Source organism: Gouania willdenowi, chromosome 18 (genome assembly GCF_900634775.1).
Source record: "Gouania willdenowi chromosome 18, fGouWil2.1, whole genome shotgun sequence".
NCBI lineage: Eukaryota > Metazoa > Chordata > Actinopteri > Blenniiformes > Gobiesocidae > Gouania > Gouania willdenowi.
Window position 1 is genome coordinate 19,122,544 of NC_041061.1, and position 19,730 is coordinate 19,142,273.

The 19,730-nt window shown below is 37.3% G+C and overlaps 2 protein-coding genes and 1 long non-coding RNA gene across 6 annotated transcripts in view; 2 read left to right on the plus strand and 1 right to left on the minus strand.

Moving 5' to 3' along the window:
- Positions 1-19,730, plus strand: part of LOC114480636 (interferon-induced very large GTPase 1-like) — a 691,281-nt gene that overhangs the window by 64,321 nt on the left and 607,230 nt on the right. The window lies entirely within an intron of this gene.
- Positions 7,883-19,730, minus strand: part of LOC114480647 (uncharacterized) — a 122,879-nt gene continuing 111,031 nt past the window's right edge. Inside the window, exon 3 of the long non-coding RNA XR_003676145.1 lies at positions 7,883-9,878. This is a non-coding gene — a long non-coding RNA (uncharacterized LOC114480647). The remainder of the gene's footprint in view (positions 9,879-19,730) is intronic.
- The window catches only part of LOC114480637 (interferon-induced very large GTPase 1-like), a 175,055-nt gene continuing 166,759 nt past the window's right edge, over positions 11,435-19,730 (plus strand). Inside the window, exon 1 of the mRNA XM_028474956.1 lies at positions 11,435-11,554. The gene's annotated coding sequence lies outside the window, so the exon portion shown is untranslated. The remainder of the gene's footprint in view (positions 11,555-19,730) is intronic.

The window sequence follows — 19,730 nt, forward strand, 5'->3', positions numbered from 1 at the left end:
AATATTATTTAACATATTTAACAAAGAAAAAAGCAAAGGATAAATACAATGACCCTCTTCCTCAGGAGGGGCGACACGCTGAACCCTGAAAGAGTAAAGTAATATATTTTATAGCTGATGAAGAGGAAGGGGAGGCAGGATGTGAAGTGAGGAAGGATTTCTACAGTGTTCTGCTTATCAGAGCCTTGTTGAGACCTTGAGGAGAGACTGTTTTTTTCTGGCAGCTGGTGATTACAGAACAATCTCTCTGTATTGCCGCCAATACGTAATCTAATCTAACATGACTCAGCAAAGGAGCAACGTTTCTGTTCAAAAGTACAATGAATAATGCAGTCATTGTATATAAACACATGAATTGTTCACATTAACCCTCATTTGATGATATGATGATTAATATAATAATTGCCGTAACACATTTTTCTTTCTTTTCATCCTCTGGATAATCGCTTTAACAAACTTTATATTTATGCATTTTTATAGTAACAGATGTAAATATTTGAATAACCTTTTGAAATAACCATTATAAATGTGGTATCTTTGTTGTTTTAGTGGTGAGATTCTGTTGTTGATAAATTAGTCTTACTCCTGAGGGGTATTTCATCAAACCCAGCTCAGCGTTAAATCCAGGTTTAACCTGAGAGTCCGGCTCCGTTAATCCGGGCTCGAACTGGAACAGCAGTTTCATCAACAAGAAAACTTCGGTTACCATAGTAACACAGGGCCGTTTATCGCCGCTTGCGGCTATATTTAGGCACGAGTGCCATGAGCTGGCGAAGGGCCTCTTGCTCTCGTAGTGGCCACACTGAAAAATACCACAGTGTTGAGATTTAGATACCAGTGATTAAAACTTTTGTTGATATCATGTGATCTGTAAATTACAATGTAAACAACCACTTTATCAATTCATATTCATTCAAAGTTAGTTCAATCAATGGGAATGTTATCAGAATGTTATGTTATTATTATTATTGTCATTTTTTTTGGCTATGGAGCCATGATTTTACTAATTCGGCTCACTTGTTATCATAGCATCTGCAGTGGAACTTGGTTGTGGGTGGAGGATATTATATTTATGATATTAATCCATTGGATGATAAACGGACAGCGCTCTAATCAATTAAACTTTATTACAGAGCACACGTTTTTCTTTTAAGTATACCTATTTATCACACACACTGGGATGAGAGATGAGAGCACATTGTTTAACTGGAGTATGTCCCTGATGAGGCGGTCAGCGTATGAATGACTGAATGACTGAATGAATGAATGAATGAATGATTTCACCCGTCCGTGCATACGATTGAGACACAGGCTTCATCAGCTGAATATAGATCAGATTATCAAATATAAATCCATATATTTACTCAAGGTTGTCATCGGTAAATGAAATGATTGCATTTATCCATTAAAAATCGTCTTTCCTAAAAGCAGCTGTCAGATCTGCACCAACCAGGAACTTCCATTATTAGGCAGGTTGTTTTCTAAGAGAACTGATTGGTCAGGAGGCGGGGCTTTTGGTCTCGCTGAGATCCAAGCCAGAAAAAAACCTGCTCACGAGCAGGTTCGTTGTTCAGCATTAATTGTCATAGTGATTAAGCTCTAGCGAGCTTTGTAGGACAGCACACACTGATTAAATCCCGAAAATTAACGCAATACGAGGAAATCTAGCTTCGTAGCATACCCCCAAAATGTCCATAAACCCTATTACCAATGTACTGCATTTTATGCATTTTTTTTTTTTTTCATATTTCTTCTATGTAAAAATGTCATTACATTTACAGGGCAGGACATCAATATTTCATTAATAGCTCTCATTTAAGCTTGTATATGTAAGTCAGTTTATGTGGTCAGGATTTTCACACAAATTTAAAAGCATTCAAAGTGAAATAATTTCTAGATTTTGACAAGGTGTTTAAAATATGAATTAAAAATACCACACTGTTCAGATTTAGATACCAGTGATTACATGTTTTGTTGATCCTATGTGATCTGTAAGTTATAATGTAAGCAACCACTTTATCAATTCATATTCATTCAAAGTTAGTCAATGGGAATGTTATTATGTTATTATTATTGTTTTGTTTTGGCTATGGAGCCATGGTTTTTCTAATTTGGCTTACTTCATATCAAATGTAGTGTGTGTTGGTCATGAACTAAAGGACTTTAGCACTCCTAATTTCAGTTAATTGTCCATATCTGCAAAGAGTCTGTATGAAGAAAGTAATAAAGGTAAATGAATGATTTTTCAGAAGTTCTTTCAGTTTCATTCTGACACTCTGACACTCCCTCACTGTGTTTTATAGCATCTGCAGAGGAAGGTGGTTGTGGGTGGAGGATATTATACTAAGGAAAATTAGGACCACTGTAGAATGTGGAACAATAAAGGATAGTTTAGAAAACTGAAATAATAATATTAATGAAAAAATAATTTAAAAAAACACTTTCAAATCTGTAAGTAGTTCAGTCTTTATACAAATTGTAATAATCAATAACACAGACATGTCAGCCTTTTTATATTTTTAACATGCCATAGCACAACATTGTACATCCACTCACTGTATAGCCTAAAGGCTGTGAGGTTGGAGTATCGGCAAAATGATCAAGATATATATAAAATTGTTGATTAACATAATTGAATTATTTTAGATGTTAAACAACCAATGACAAAAAACAACTATTATAATTTCTATTCAGAGGTAATGATGAAAATAGAGTAATGAAAATAAAGTATTAGTTTAACAGTAGTTAAAATGATCCTACTTTCACTTCATCCAGCCTTCTTGGATTTAACCACTCAGATGAATGAGCTAGTTCTCGCTGGCTCAAGACTGACACCTGACCTTTCCCCCCACAATGCTTCCATCTTCTCTCCCCCAAAGAAGCAATCAGGACCACCCATCCCTCCTCAATGATACCAGGTAGTCTATGGGCCCAGACCAGGTTTTTCACTTATAGGTACCACCTAAGGTGGCAAAATGTAGTCAAGTGTTTTAACCTGTAAAAAACAATAAAATCACTGACTTGAGAATTGGATGGATTTTGAGTTAAAGCTGATATCCGAAGTTTCTGAGGAAATCTATGTTTATATCATTCTTTTGAAATGCGAAACTCGTCTTTTACTATGGTCTACTGCCAGTGGTAGTTCATATACATTAATGTATATAAGTCCTGCCTTCATCCTATAGACCCTGATACAAATGCAAGAAAGCACCGTGATCGCCCAGCCAATAGGCTTTGACTTTCTGTAGTGGAGACTGTCAATCAAAGTGAATGCGTGTGCGTAAACTGTGCTGTTTTTAAAAGGATTCCAAACGGACCCTGATTTGGCAACATTTCTCATGGACAGCTAATAAACATGTTTTAATCAAACTTTTAATCAAAACTTATGGCACTCTAACAATAAATGTATAGTTTTTGTAGTTATGTGACTTTATTATGTTCCGCAATGCGCATGCACGAAAGTAGAGGCGTGGCTTCTGGTAGATTGGCAGAGGCAGGGGAGGAAGTGGAGCTGTTTTGGATTTTGAATTTTGTAAAGGCCAAATTTCAGCTGTCCTCTGATTTTGACCCACAACAGTTGCTCTGTATTGATGAAGTCCACGCTGAGACGGGAAAAACATATTTAACAAAGAAAAAGCAAAGGATAAATACAATGACCCTCTTCCTCAGGAGGGGCGACACACTGAACCCTGAAAGAGTAAAGCAATATATTTTATAGCTGATGAAGAGGAAGGGGAGGCAGGATGTGAAGTGAGGAAGGATTTTGATGGACAATTACTGCTTCTACAGAGTTCTGCTTATCAGAGCCTTGTTGAGACCTTGAGTAGAGACTGGTTTTTTCTGGCAGCTGGTGATTACAGCACAATCTGTCTGTATTGCCGCCAGTACGTAATCTAATCTAACATGACTCAGCAAAGGAGCAACATTTCTGTTCAAAAGTATAATGAATAATGCAGTCATTGTATATAAACATGTGAATTGTTCACATTAACCCTCATTTGATGTGAACGCAAACAACGTCTGGGAATGAAATCCGCAGGGAACAAGGCCGACACGAACAACAATAGAGAGGAGGAGGAATAACAAAAAGACAACACTGACTACAGATGAGAATAAATCCTACACAAAAAAGGACAAAAAGAAAAAAAAAAAAAAAAAAAAATGAAATTGTGTTCAGAACAACCGAAGAATGTTTGACCAGAGAGACAAGCTTTGATGTAAATTTTCGGTGCTCAAAACAGGGGACAGGACTTAAATAAGCAAACTGCTTCTCTCGTCTCCTTTTTCAGCATGTAAAAAAAAATAAATAAAATGTGTAAAAAAAAAGTGAATGTAACATGTCGGAAATAAACTGAATAAATAAATAATAAAAAAAAAAAAATATGATGATTAATATTATATATATATATATATATATATATATATAAAACACTTTTTTCTTTCTTTTCATCCCCCGGATAATCGCTTTAACAAACTTTATATTTATGCATTTTTATAGTAACAGATGTAAATATTTGAATAACCTTTTGAAATAACCATTATAAATGTGGTTATTTTGTTGTTTTAGTGGTGAGATTCTGTTGTTGATAAATTAGTCTTACTCCTGAGGGGTATTTCATCAAACCCAGCTCAGCGTTAAATCCAGGTTTAACCTGAGAGTCCGGCTCCGTTAATCCGGGCTCGAACTGGAACAGCAGTTTCATCATCGAGAAAACACCTTGGTTACCATAGTAACACAGTCGTGGCGCAAACCTGCTCCAGACCAGTTTTAAGCAGCAGGCTTAGCTTAAGCTGCAGACGCACTCTCATGAAGCCACGTCGTCATTATTAAAGAAGTTATTTAGTGATGCTTTAAAACACTCAACAAAGATCAACAAAAGAAAAAAGGAGTCAAAAAGACTTCTGTTGTACTTTTTTTTAAATACCGCTTTAATATGGTATTTTAAAAGGACATTAAACAGAATGTCATATAAAATCTTAGATATTATTTTAAATCAAAACAAATGACGATAGAATCATGATCCTATTACGTGTTTAATGTGTCCCGTACTTTTTAATTAGATGATCACAGTCTCCATATGTTTAAACTATCAGTAATATGTCTATGTAAGGATACATGTGTATACATCGCCTCCATTTACAGCACGGTATAAATGTCCATTTATTGATCAGAGATTAATAATGAGAAAGCTCTAAATACAGAGAGGGAGAGGCTGTTCAGGGACAGTCACAGGGCAGAGCACTAAGGCTCCCCAATGACAAAAATACACTATCAGTTTTTGGGAGGTGCACAGTGCACGCACCTCCCGTGTGCTGTGCACCTGCACAGTGAGGGTCTGCAGTGTTGGACGTGAGTTCCAGCTGCGCACACAGCACTGCTGAGCTGCTCCCTCTGTTCATTTTAATTTAATGTTCAGTGCTGAGTTCTACAAACTATTCATCAAACACTCACAAGTCTTATCAATTAAATATTATTTAATTGTGAGTTACAGCATAGTCTTTTATTAAATGCTGACAGGTGTTAATTAAAACTTATAAAACTCACATGATCAGTGTGTGATCACATGCTTCAGTTGTTTTCTATGATAAATTGTCTAAATAACACCATCTTTAACCCTTTACTATTTTTAAAAGGTCTTAAACTTCTTAAACGTGTCCGTTCTTTATTCTCACTGCTCAGTAACTGATGATGTCACGTCCTGTTGGTCTCAGGATTGGTTTCTATTGGATGCTTATTCATCATGAAAGCTGCAGCACATGCAACCTCACGTCTCCAATCATTAAATCTGTGATTGATCTTATGAAGACGAGCACTTAAGCCATAGGTGGAATTTGAGATTCTTGCCAGGGGGGGCCGAAAAAAAAAAAAAAAATTAAATATATAGAAAGTCTCCAGTTTTGCGTCACGCACAACGAATGAAAACAAGTGTACCAATCTAACTGTTTTTATTATTGTTATTATTTCTCATTTCTGTAGCATATGTTTATTAAGCTGTATTATGTACCTGCCAAAATAAATCAAAAATGCAACTTGAAATGTTCAGTAACCTCTTGTAACTTACAGAATGAGAGAGTAAAGTTGCTCAAATTAAGCAGTGTTATCATTTATTATGTTCTACATGATATATCATACAGCAATGGATACATGTGCTTAAATATGGGAGATACACTTTAACATGGAGGGACAGACTTGCTGTCAGTTGTAAATCACAAAATTAAACAACAGGTAGGATAGAATAAAAGGTTCCACGTGGATTAAAAACATTTAAAAGTCCAACAAAATAGATTATGACATTTAAAGTCTCTAACAAAGTAAGTTCACCTTCACTGATTGTCTATGTGCTTCTGTGGTCGGTGAATGCTGATTTTGTAGCGGGGAGAAGGGCGAGTAGATTATCACAACAACCGCTCAATCCACAGCTTTATATCCAGACAAGTGCGCACTGAGCGCAGGGTTTGCTCGTTCTCTTTTCTAGTCGGCTTGTTTTCTCGGTGCATCTCTATAAACAACAGACTTATGAGACTACTGAATGCCCGCGTTGTCCGCCATGTTGTAAACAAACAAAGCACTCAGCGGTTACGGGAAGCAGGAGGGTCAAATGTCATCGGCTGCTGGTCCTTTAAAACTTTTTTAGTTGGTTTTATTTGATATCACCATATTTATCATTTCCTAGTCACTATATTTTTGGCACTTAAAATATTTGAATATTGTGTAAATTATATTAAGAATTTAATTTTTTTAAATGAATTTGGAAAAACTTAAATTAAAACTTTTGACCACTCAAACTACGCGCATGGACTTAAGCTAAACACTGTCAGCTGGCTTGGCTCAGCTGGGGAGCTCCAAGCTCAGAAGAGTTTGATGGATGGTAAAAGCCAGCTTGGTCACGGACGGCTTGGGTGAACCAGGTTTAAACCGTAGGCCAGGCTCTTTGAAGAACACTTTGATGAAATATCCCCCTGAAATACTAAGTGTACACCCTAAAATGACACAATCTTACATTAAAAAACTGATTCATATTCTTTTGATTCCTCTTAATCAGTTGTGGCAAACATCTGGACAATTCAGCGAGCAGGTAAAAGAAAATCAATCACAGAAAACACTGGTGTTTATTTATTTACAGTATTTACACACCTAACATACATTTTTAATTTGTTAATCTTACTAATGTTTTATTAGTAAGAGACAAAGACATAACTGGAAAACCAAAGCCCAGAATGGAACAGTAGATGTAGAAAATCATCATTAATGCATGAAACCCAACCTAAAGAGATTGAAAATGGTAAAAAGGCCAATCTAGTCAGCTCTTTTATATGACAATTAAATGAGAAAGTTAAGACAAAGCGCACTCCGAGATTCTTGACTCTGTCTTTACAATGAATAACATGATCGTCCACTGACAGGTTGAGTTTATTAAACTGCTGATTTAAACTTGCAGGACTGACAACAATCAGTTCTGTCTTGGCAGAGTTCAACAGCAGGAAATGTTCAGATAACAAACTCCTAACAGCTAAAAGACACACCTGAAGCATTTATTCATTAAAATTCTTTGGGATCTTTCTGACAGGTATGACTTTAACCACCGGAGCACCTGCCCAGAGATACCAAAGTAATTCTCAAGTCTGTCTAATAAAACACAATGATCTACCGTATCAAAGGCTGAGCTCAAATCTAATAACAATAAAACTAATGATGTGTCAGAGTCCACAGCCAGTAACAGATCATTTACCACCTTTGTCAGTGCTGTTTCTGTGGAGTGATTTGCCTTAAAAGCCAATTGAAAAGGCTCAGAGATTATTAAAGGACACAGTTTAAGAACAGACTGGAGTCCACTTTCTCAAAGATTTTTGATCAAAACGGAAGGTTTGAGACAGGCCTGTAGTTAATTGGAGACTCGGCGTCCAATCCGGGGTTTTTAGGAAAATTTAAAGTGCAAACATATTTTGAACTGTGGGGTCGTCTCAAGCTTTGAATTGCAGCTTTTTATCATAATTAGTCCCTCTATTATCTTAATTGCTGTCATTTATCAAACAGTAACTGAGTCTTTTAATCTAACAGTTTGTGGAGCGTCAATGGCGTAATTCCAGTTTTGAGGTTTTTTATCAAGCATGGAAGGTCAGTCTGACAACTTATTAGTCAGGGGTGTCCGCTGCAAAGCCTGCATTCTATTTTCAGTTATTTCAGAAAACAGGCATAACTCTAGTTTGCTATTTAGCAGTCTCCACCGTTATCCACCGTCAGTAAGACTATTTTTTTTAATTGTATTTTAATAATAAAGTAGAGGACATCAGACTTAAATTTCCTCAGTCTTTTATTGCCAAAGTCAGGTTTTCAGTCAAAAATTATGATTCTGGTGGTGCTGGCTTCTCTGAATTTGAACTTATTTCTTTGGAAATTTTACTAAGTTTGTCAGGTCAGTGCGGAGTACAACCTGCTCACTTGACCCTTTGCCTGCATGGGTTATTAAAGAGCCTCAGTCCCATCTTTCAGAGATGGGACTGAGGATTCTGCTAGAACACTCCGCTCCATGGCCCAGTGTGGGAATAGGACCACTGATGAACAGTCTTCATACTGTTTTTTAAAGGCTGAAGAGGCTGTTAAAAACCTTCTTTGTGTACTCAAACTGACGTTGTGCTGTGTCATTAGAGCCCACATGGACAATAATATGCTTTATGGAGGAAGGAACGGACTGGGGCAGACCAGGCAGCCTATCCAGGATTTCCAGGACCGTAGCTCCAGGAAAACGGCGGGTTTCAGCATTAAAACATTTAATGTTGCAGGTGATGGAATCTCTGATGATCAACGCCGTTGGTGAGGAGAGTAAATAAGGGGCTGTCGGCTGTGTGTACTCCTCTGTACAGTTTACAGCTGCTAAAGCAGCATGAGTGAACAGCTTCCAACTCACACCAAGAAAGATGGCCACTGTCGGAGCAAGGCTTCCTTCAGAAGAATTCGCAGAGAGGAGGATGCTGTGAGCCTAGAAAAAGCCCAGGCCTGAGTGCCCAAGTGGGAAACCAGCTGGCTCCCTGCCACAACTTGTTTGTTGGTGTCTGCAGGCTCAGGTGTACTGCAGGAGTGACTCTCCAGAGGCATGGTCAGCAGGTTGGAGATCTTTCTTCGTGGAGTCGGTGAGGAGTGTACCTCGCCACGCCAAAATCCAATAGTGTAGCATGACACGCCACTAACACCTCCCAAGCCACTCTGCAGCGGCGACTTGGTCTGGGTTGATGGCCGAGAAGTAGCAGTCAGAAGAGGGAAGGCATCAGGGTCAAGAATGCTGAATCTGTTCTCAAGCAATACTCCTCCTTACGCCCAGCAGCTGGCTCCCGCTGGGATGGAGTAGAACATAACGAGGCCTTTAATTTAGCTCCGATTAGATACCAGGGGTTATCCACACTAACAGATGCAGGAAGACCCAAAGTTGTAAATCCACTAGGAGTATCTACGGTGATTAGGGATCTAGTAGCCTTTTCCACATGGACAGTATCTGCTAATTGAGAGCTGGTAGCTTGTGTTTGAAAAAAAGGATTTCCTCCAACTTACGCTCGGACTCCTGGATTTTATACAATGTGGATATCGAGGGGGCTTCGAGCTCTGATACTTTTTGGCTCAGGTTGTCACAGCTTTCACATGAAAACGGAGGAGAGAGAGGATCAATGTCCAGTTTATTCGTTAGGTCCTATTGTGGAAGTAACTTAGGCCTGCTGGTGTGAGGGCTTTTGCCCGAGGGTTGGTGTAGAGGCTGCTTACTGAAGCCTGGTGTAGAGGATGCTGTTTGAGGCCTGGTGTAGAAGCTACTAACTGGGTCTGGTGTAGAGGCTTCTGCTTGAAGCCTGGTTTAGAAGCTGCTGACTGGACCTGGTGTAGAGGCTGCTGCCTGGAAAGAAAAGGTACATACATGACAACACATGTGAACAGTTTATGGAAACCACAGCAATCACACCAACCTTGAGGGCTGGGACAGTTGATAAACTCTTGGATGAGAAAGTCTGTAATGTCATAGATGTGGTGGCTCCAATCAAAACTGAGAAAACCAAACACACATAAAACACCATGAAGGAGGACTAACATAGTGCAAAATTTTAATTTTATTATTGAAGAGCTGAGCGTAAATGAAGAACAACAAAACTACAAATTCATCTAGACCTGTACAAAATGAGTCTGCATAAACGCAACGATGGCTTGTTCAAAGCGAAAGCAGCAATATTTTTCTGAAATTACTGCTAAAGATGTCAACAACTCTGTCATTGTTTTCTGTAATTGAAAAGCTCACAACCTCCCCATATCAGATAGACCTTAAATTACTGTCAACTGGTAAATTTAAATTAAAAAATATAATCAATAAGGTCAAACATCAGCAAAAATATTGAACAACTTCAAATACCGAGGGATGAATTATGAACAATGTCAAGGTTTATTCCAGTGAACCCAAAAACAAAAGAGGAAACTGTTGAGCAACTAAATCCATCAACGTGTTGCCTTGACACAATAACCTCAAACGTCTTTAAAACAGTTGACAAAAATGTTTATCATGTAGTAAAATACTTTATTGTTCAGATTTAAATATCTGTAGTTAAATATTTTGTTGATCCACTGTGATCTGTGATCTTTACTTGTCATCAAGCACCTTTTCATTTTTATTTTTTTTTCATTGTTTATTATATGTTAAGACAGTTCTATAAATGGGATTTCTACACACAGTAAATTTTCAATTATTTGTACGAAAATTAATAATCATTAATAATGTTATTAAAGGTGTTACTGGTTCTGCCCACTTAATACCAGTTAACTAAAATTACTTTTACAGCCTTGATGTCAATCAATCATCATGGTGGGTTTCTTGAAGATCGTCTTCACATTTTCATAGTTCTCGAAGATGTAATCTGTCCACACACAGAAACAATATGAAATAACTAACTTTTAGTTGATTGAAGTAAAGCATGAAATCCAGAAAAACTCTATTGAAACCCAGTGAGGCCTCGGGACTAGTTATTGACTTTTAACTGATTAACCAGTATGGTAGATACATTATTTATCATCTAGTCCAGGGGTCTTAAAGTGTGGGAGTATGAGTCCTATTGAAGGTAACTTAAGGCAGGAGGACAGAGAGAACTGAACAAATTGTTTTCAGGTCTGGTAAATAAAGACAACACCTCAAACATACAAAACTATAAAGATTAAACTTTGATATTTTTATGAACCTAATACATGGTGAACAAAAGAATGTCAGGGAAGGATGATGTTTTTACAAATAGGACAACTGTCTATCTACTCATTATTTACTATCAAAGGAGAGCACACGAAAAATCAACCTCAGACCTGATCATCTTGTATGTTTTTTTTTAAATCTACCTTATGATAGTATTGGCTGACAGCTGGGTCTGACATTTGTCTCCGCCCACACAGGAATATATTTATTACACACAACTCTAGTCACACAGTTGATTGTTGTCTCCAACAACCAGCAATAACATTGTTGTTTTATAACATAGAGTCAACCAGAAACCTCTACAATAAAAGGACCACTGACCACAGAGGAATTCTCTCTTTAAGGTACGTTTTTAGATATTTGAATTTAGGGCTTTTGAGATGCAAAACAGTATATTTTAGAGCCATGGATTAATTTTTTATATTCAAAACAGTCCGAGATCTTGAGTTTCTCTGATATCTTATCTCAAAACATTTATATTTATGAAAGTCTGCCTGTGTGTGTGTGTGTGTGTTTGTGTGTGCGTGCACGCATGCGTGATCCTCTACTATTATACAGTAAGTTGTTGACTGAGATTGTGACTCAGTTTGCCATGGGATATTAGTGAAAGGAAGAATACGTTCTAAAAAGCATTTTCCCCAAGAAAAGGAGCCATTCAACGTCAGCTTTGAACATTGGCTTTCAAAATGAATTTTCAATCTCAACACGACGAAAATAGCAAAACTCACAGCGGAACTAGCAAAAATTTATTTTCCGGTAGTTCGCATTCTCATAATCAATCTCAGTACGAGGTAAACTCAGACCGTGAGACCGGCCTGTTCTTTCTACGCGGTACCACAACCACAAAGAGGAAACATTTTAACGGCACCATAACACCTACAGCAAACAGCACTAACCATAATAACACACACACACACACACACACACACACACTGACGCTGTGCTGCTGCCTGCTTGAGACGCAGGGGAGGGGCTCTGCTGTGGAGCGGTGGGCGGTAATTTGGCTGGTGACGAAAGGTCTGAGGTGTCTCCAGGAGGTGGGGGTGCTCCTCAGGCTAAGCTACACTTAAAATGGCTGCTGTCAGAGTTTTTAAAGATTACTCAAACATACATGAATGAGCCAAGGCAACACTCCAGTCATGTTTTTAATGACGGAATTACATAGTAAAGTCGATTTTACATAATTCCCCCCATAAGCTCTCACATGAATACATACTTCTGACGGGGACTGTACTAGTTAGATTTAATCTGTCATTTACACTGGCACAGACTAATACCAATGTGAAAAAGCAGAGACATTATTAATGACCTCTTTTCACCTAACGACCTTTGCTAGTTGTGATGATGTTGACACGTTAATGACGAACTTTAATAGCCATTGTTTGACTGTTTTGGACACAGTAGCACCAGCTAAAAATACTCTAAGTTAAATAAAAAACCATGTCTATAGTCGAATGAAGCCATTTTTAGCTTTAGGAGAAGCTGCCGGAAAATAGAACGGTTGTGAAAAGCCACAAAATTAGAGGCGCATAGACTCCATCTTGAAATGATAATGGAGCTAAATGAAATAATAAAACATGCTTACTCAGCATATTTCTCAAATCTTGTTTCACAAAATAAGAAATATCCCAAAGTTTTGTTTGAGACCATTGAAAATCTTATTTCACCCTCACCTCCCCAGGTGCCTGTGAACACTCAGGATGACTGTAACAATTTCTTGAACTTCTTTGTGAACAGAGTACAAGACATTAGGGCCAGTAAAACTCCTCCCTTGGTTAGCTTGTGCAATGCCTCAGCCCCCGTGTGTTCATGATCCTCCTTCTCTTGTCAGCCTACAGGATGTTCAGGTTATAGTGAGCAGGATGAAACCTTCATTGAGCCCTGTGGACATTGTTCCTACTTCCCTGTTTTTAAATGTTTTTGATGTTGTCGGTCCGTGGGTGGTAAAATTGATGAACCTTTCACTCAATCTGGCTCGGCCACCAGCTTCTTTAAACACGCTATACTGAATCCCACTCTTAAAAAGCTTAATCTTGATCCCGGGGAGCCTATAAACTACTGGCCCATTTCTAAACTTCCCTTCATGTCAAAAATCAGTGGTGGCTAAGCTGCTAATCTCATTCCTGGAGGAACATTATTTTTATGATAAATATCAATCTGGTTTTAGGTCAATCCACTCCACTGAAACTGCTCTTATGAAGGTTTCCAGTGACGTGATGATGTCCGCTGACTCTGGTCGCTACACAGTCTTGGTTTTACTTGATTTGACATTGGCCATTGACACAGTTGATAGATAGATAAAGGATAAAGGAACTATTTAAGTAAATTAATTTCTAGATCTCAACAAGTTTTTAATGATATACTGTAGTAAAATACCACATTGTTCAAATGTCGATAAAATATTTTACATGTAGTACTAAAAAAAAATGTTTTTTGTAATACATTCTAAAGAAAACTTAATCATTAAAAAGAATATAAAATGAATATGGTGCATAACAGTGCTTTGTTCAGCACATATATTTTTAACAGGAACATTTAGAAACTTTTAGGCCAAACTTGTAAAAATGGTGGAGGATCACTTTGTTTCTCAGAACTGAGTAAACTAATGACCTTATTGAAGAAACTCTCATTCTCTCAGCCACAGCCTTTATGCAGAGCCAGTGATAGTACCAGCCTGATGGTAGCAGGGAGAAGTTTATTATGTACTGAGTTGTAAAACCATTCGATTTTACACGTTACACTGCACTATTTTCAAAATGCATCAGATTTTTATGATGCATTAAAGAATCTGATACATCAATATATATGATGTAAAAGCTAATGTTGCATTACCTTAAGTTTACTGAAAAAGATAACGATAGTGGCTATGGTTTTACAAAACAAAACAATTGTGCAATCACATATTTTAGAACAGTAATAAAGTAATATTAATAAATGATAAAGACAAAAACAACTCAAAAAGCCAAGAACATTCTAACACACTGACAGAGTCGCAATATTCAGTGTAAAATAATTTCCAAATCTTGAAAAAATGTTTTAAATACTGTATGTAGTAAAATACTTTATTGTTCAGATTTAGATACCTGTGATTTAATGTTTTGTAGATCCACTGGGATCTGTACTGTCATCGATCACCTTTTCATTAATTATTTTTTTTATTGTTTATTAAATGTTAAGAGTTTTATAAATAGGATTTCTACACACAATATATTTTCAATTATTTGCACTAAAACAAAATGTCAATAATAATAGGTTATTAAGCCCTGACTTTACTGGTTCGGCCCATTTAATAACAATGAACTAAAATTACTTTTACATCCTTGATGTCAATCAATCATCCACAACTTAAAGAATGTATTATTTTCATTAATTCCTCACAACCTCAATCTGTATAAAAAAAATACAAATTAAAAAAATTAATAATTTTTTAGAAATGCTTTCAGTTTCAGTCTGAGGCCAAATATTAAAGAATAAGAATGTACAACAAAACAAAGACCTCACCTTCAGCATCATTCTGTCAGCAGTCACTCCCTCACTGTGTTTTTATAGAGCTGAACAAACAACAACTGACAAAGACAACTATGATAATTGCAAACAAGGCTGTAACTTTGCAAAATAAGGTAAAAACATATCAAATTAATCCAAACAAAGACAAATAATTTAGTTTGTGCTAATAAATGAAATTTTGCATCAATATGTTGGAGCAAATACAGCACAATGACAGCAGCACCAACCTGAAATGTGAGGACCTCTTTTCACAAAAACAGGCTTTCTATGAGTCACTGATATAAGTGAACTGAAGTCAAAAGGCTCTGCTTGATGTTTCTGTAGATACTGCAAAAGACTGAGTAGAAATACATTTAATACATAAACTGGGAATGTTGTTTCCTCTAATTCTGTAGTTCAAAGTTATATAAACAGAATAAAGGAACTGAGGAGAAATAAGTAACAAACTGGGATGAGATTTAGACATCTAGCAAGATCTATAGATAGCAATTAATCAGAATAATAAATACATCAATAAAACCAATAAATTTCACTACAATGGCTCTCAAAATGAAGAAATTACAGCAAAGTTGAAACAACACCAGACAAGATACATACATTGATCAAAAACAATGAGTCAAAAACAATAATTATACTAACATAAGATATAAATATGTATATGAATATACATGAAAACATGCATACAGGTATTTACAAGTATAGTCAACAATGTACAAACTGCGGTCTGAACGCAAACCGATCCAAATCAAGGTGATAAAATGATCAGTTGTTCTTCATCTAGTCCAGCAGTTTACTGGTGAAAAATCAGTCATGTTTTGCTCAACCTGTTCATGTTGGTATTTTTTGAAGATTTTCACATTTTCATAGTTCCTGGAGATGTAATCTGTCCATACACAGAGACAATATGAAAACAACTAACTTTTAGTTGATTGAAGTGAAGCATGAAATCCAGAAAACTCTATTGAAACCCAGTGAGGCCTAGGGACTTGTTATTGACTTTTAACTAATTAACCAGTATGGTTAGTTATCATCTAGTCCTGGGGTCTTTAAAGTATGGGAGTATGAGTCCTATTGAAGATAACTTCAATAGGGCTCATAACATACAAAATATACAAAAGTTTAAACTTTTATATTTTTATGAACCTAATACATGGTGAACAACAGAATGTCAGGGATGGATGATGTTTTTACAAAGAGGACAACTATCTATCTACTCATTATTTACTATCAAAGGAGAGCACACGAAAAATCAACCTCAGACCTGATCATTGTATATAGTTATTTTTAAATCTACCTTATGACAGTATTGGCTGACAGCTAGGTCTGACATTTGTCTCCACCCACACAGGAATATATTTATTACACACAACTCCAGTCACACAGTTGATTATTGTCTCCAACAAACAGCAAGGATATTTTTATTGTATAATGTAGAGCAGAGGTGGAAGTAACGGATTACAAATACTCACGTTACTGTAATTAAGTAGATTTTTTGGGTACTTGTACTTTTAGAGTAACTTTTTCAAGTTTGTAATTTTACTCATACTGGAGTACAATTTACACCATGTAATCTACTTCGCTACTTTTAAAATCATAAATCGCTACTGAGTACGCCCTCAATTTGCACCTCCCAACGACCATACTTTCATCCACATCTTTGTAGCCAAGAAGGCCGTCTAATCGCTATTAATTGGCGCCAGTTAACGTAACATAGGAAAGTCCGTTGCCGTAGCAGTCCCTGAAGGTAACATAGACAGCGCAGCAAAGAAGCGAAGAAGAGGAGCAGAGAACAGAAGCGGAACAGAGAAGAGGAGCAAAGAAGAGGAACAGAGAAGCGGAACAGAGAAGCCGAGCAGAGAAGCCGAATGGAGGCAGAAGACAACACTGCAAACAGTGAAAATGATGGTGAAAAGTCGGAAGACGAGTCCGAGTGCCCGTGGCCGTACTTGGAGGAATTTTTCTTGTACAAAGGGAAAAAGGGAGACAGCGTCCAGATGCAGTGCAGACTTTGTTTGACCACTACGATCATATCGGCTTATAAAACTTCAGCATCTAATCTAAAAAAACACATTGCGGTAAGATGTTTTACAACTGTACTTGTTTTTCATGTGTGTTAAGTTTATTAGTTTGGCTAAGATAAGGCTGCTGTTGGTTAGCCTGATGACAGAGCTAGCTAACGTAACGCAAAAGCATGATTTAATTATCATTTTTAGAAAGGTTTTCTTACATAAATAATGAATTACATCTGTAGTTATTTGATACTCACTGGCAATTCAACAGGCATATATTTTGTGCTAGCAGCCAGGGGGACGCTATGTTATGAAACACAAATGGCATCAATTGAAAATTGACCACTGAAAATAGCCATTAGCTTGTCGGTAAGGAGGGTAGATTTAAGCTAGCGTTAGGCTAACGTTTAGCATTGATTTATACATATTTTGCATTCTTTGTTTTTTTAAGACATGACTGATACTGGATTTTTTTTATGCTGATGCTGATAAAAGGGAGTTAGAATATTTAAATACTGATACATTGGGTTTTGCTCTTTTTACAGACAATATACATATTGCAGAATTTATAATATATACAGAAATAGATTTTTTTTTTGTAATGATCTTTCAAAATTGATTCACACTTATGAATAAATACAGCAATATATCAGCAAAGTTTAACCAAATTTTATCACTTTTATACAATGTTAAATGATCAAAGATTAGCTCAAATTATTACTCTGGTTGAATGATTTGAAATAAAATGTGTTTTCTTATGGTTTTAATCAGTGATGTGATGAAGTAGTGTTTGAACCTGATGTGTGATCATATTTGTCTCAACAGAGGAAACATCCATCAAAGACTGAGCAGTACATCACTGTGGCTGCAACATCTCATCAGCGAAAGACAACAGCCACACCAAACAAGCTCTCAGAAAATAAACAAGCCAAGTTACCAGACCTGATGTTGAGAGCTGCAAACAAACGTGTTCCACAAGCAACTGTTGACAAGCTTGTCATCAATTTCATATGTGAGGGTCTACAGCCATTTGCAGTGGTAGAACTGCCTGCTTTCAAAGAATTGGTTACCACATTACAGCCTCAAGCCAAAGTCATCTCCAGACCTACTGTCCGTGCCAGAATCTGTGAAGCTGCTGATCACATGAAGAAGACATTGGTTGCAACACTGGATAAAGTCAAATTTGTGGCTACCACTACTGATTGTTGGTCAGTTCATCAGAAAAGTTTCCTTGGTGTTACATGCCATTGGATAGAGGAGGAGTCCCTGGAAAGAAGATCTGCAGCACTAGCATGCAAAAGATTGAGAGGGTCACACACGTTTGACATGCTTGCTGGTGCTCTTGATGATGTCCATTGCCAATTCAAGATTAGAGGCAAAGTTGTAAGAACCACAACTGATAGTGGGTCCAACTTCATCAAGGCCTTCCACATGTTTGGGGCACAAAATAATGTAGAAGAAGATGAAGAAGAAGCTGACCCAGATGCTCTTGACCTGATTGACCATATTGACTACCATGATGCAAGTGCAATCCTTGATGAAGACTCTGGTTTGGAATATCAACTCCCTCCTCATCAGCGATGTGCATGTCACCTGCTTAACCTTGTGGCAACAACCGATGCTGCCCTGGCAGAGAGCATGAATGACACCTACAAGAGGCTCTCCCGTGCAACCTTTGCAAAATGCCAGGCCATTTGGAACAAAACCGGCCGGTCTCATTTGGCAAATGAAATGGTAGAGGACAAGTGTGAGCTACAGATCATTCGTCCTAATGCAACACGGTGGAATTCAACCTACCTTGCCATTGAAAGGATAATACGCATTCTTGACGAGAAGGGGGAAGATTCCATCAGAAGCATTTGTGAGGAGTTCAAAGTGAAAATGTGAGTAAAATTGGACACCTACCAATTTGGTTGCAAATTATATGCATTTTCTTTAATGGACAGTTGAAAAAATGAAGTCTCTTCATAATTTATAAGAACACAAAACATTATTCTGAGTTTAGATTTTTTTTAGCAGCATGTTAATAATGTGAAACATTAATTCAGAGTGCAAATAATTTAAACAATGATTAAAAAATAACTTTAAACTCACTTTAAACAGCAGCTCAAGTCCACCTGTCCTTATTCAGCAAATAGGGTTGCCAAACAAAACTGTGTCAAATGTGGTGCTGTTTCTGCCATTTTTATAGTCATGATGGGTTTTTTTGTTGTATCTTACAGGTTGAGTCCTGCAGAAGTTGCATTCCTAAGGGAGTACTGTACCACCATGAAGCCACTGGTGAAGGCTTCAAACATCCTCCAGTCTGAGTTTACTTCCTTCATGGGATGGCTGCTACCTGTAATCCAACAACTACTCTCCAAACTTAGCAGGTTAGAGACATCAAGCAAGACATGTGTGCCACTCATCAGAGCCCTGCAAAATGGGATTCAAAAGCGTTTTGGACCGATGATGGAGGATCCAGAGTTGGCTGCAGCTGCAGTTCTCTTACCCAAGTTCAAGACTTCCTGGACTGACAGAGCAGATGTAATAGAGGCTGGTGAGGCCATATTTTTTAAAAGATTCATATGATTGCAATTTTTGTGAATTGTTATGTTTGAACACATGTGTAAGTGAGTTTACTTTATAACATCTCAGTCATCGCTCACCTAAAAGGTTGTCAGTTATTGAGGGTCTGTCCTTACTACCAAAGAATCCTTTTTGAGATTTAGCTGGTTTAAGTCTGTGAGTTAAGGATAATTCACTGAAATTAAAATAACAAAATTGTGCTATGTACCTGCAGCCTTGACATACATCAAACAACATCTTGAAACGACGGAGCATGAGAGTGCAAATCAGCAAAAAGAGTCATCTGATGAAGATGATTTCTTCACCAGACCAATCTGCAAAAGGCTGCAAAGTCCAGTTGAGCTTGATGGTTATCTTGCTTGCCCCACAGACACCATGGAGCTGCTGCACTCCGTCACAGCCATTAAAAAGCTCTCTCTCAAGCTGAACACAGCCC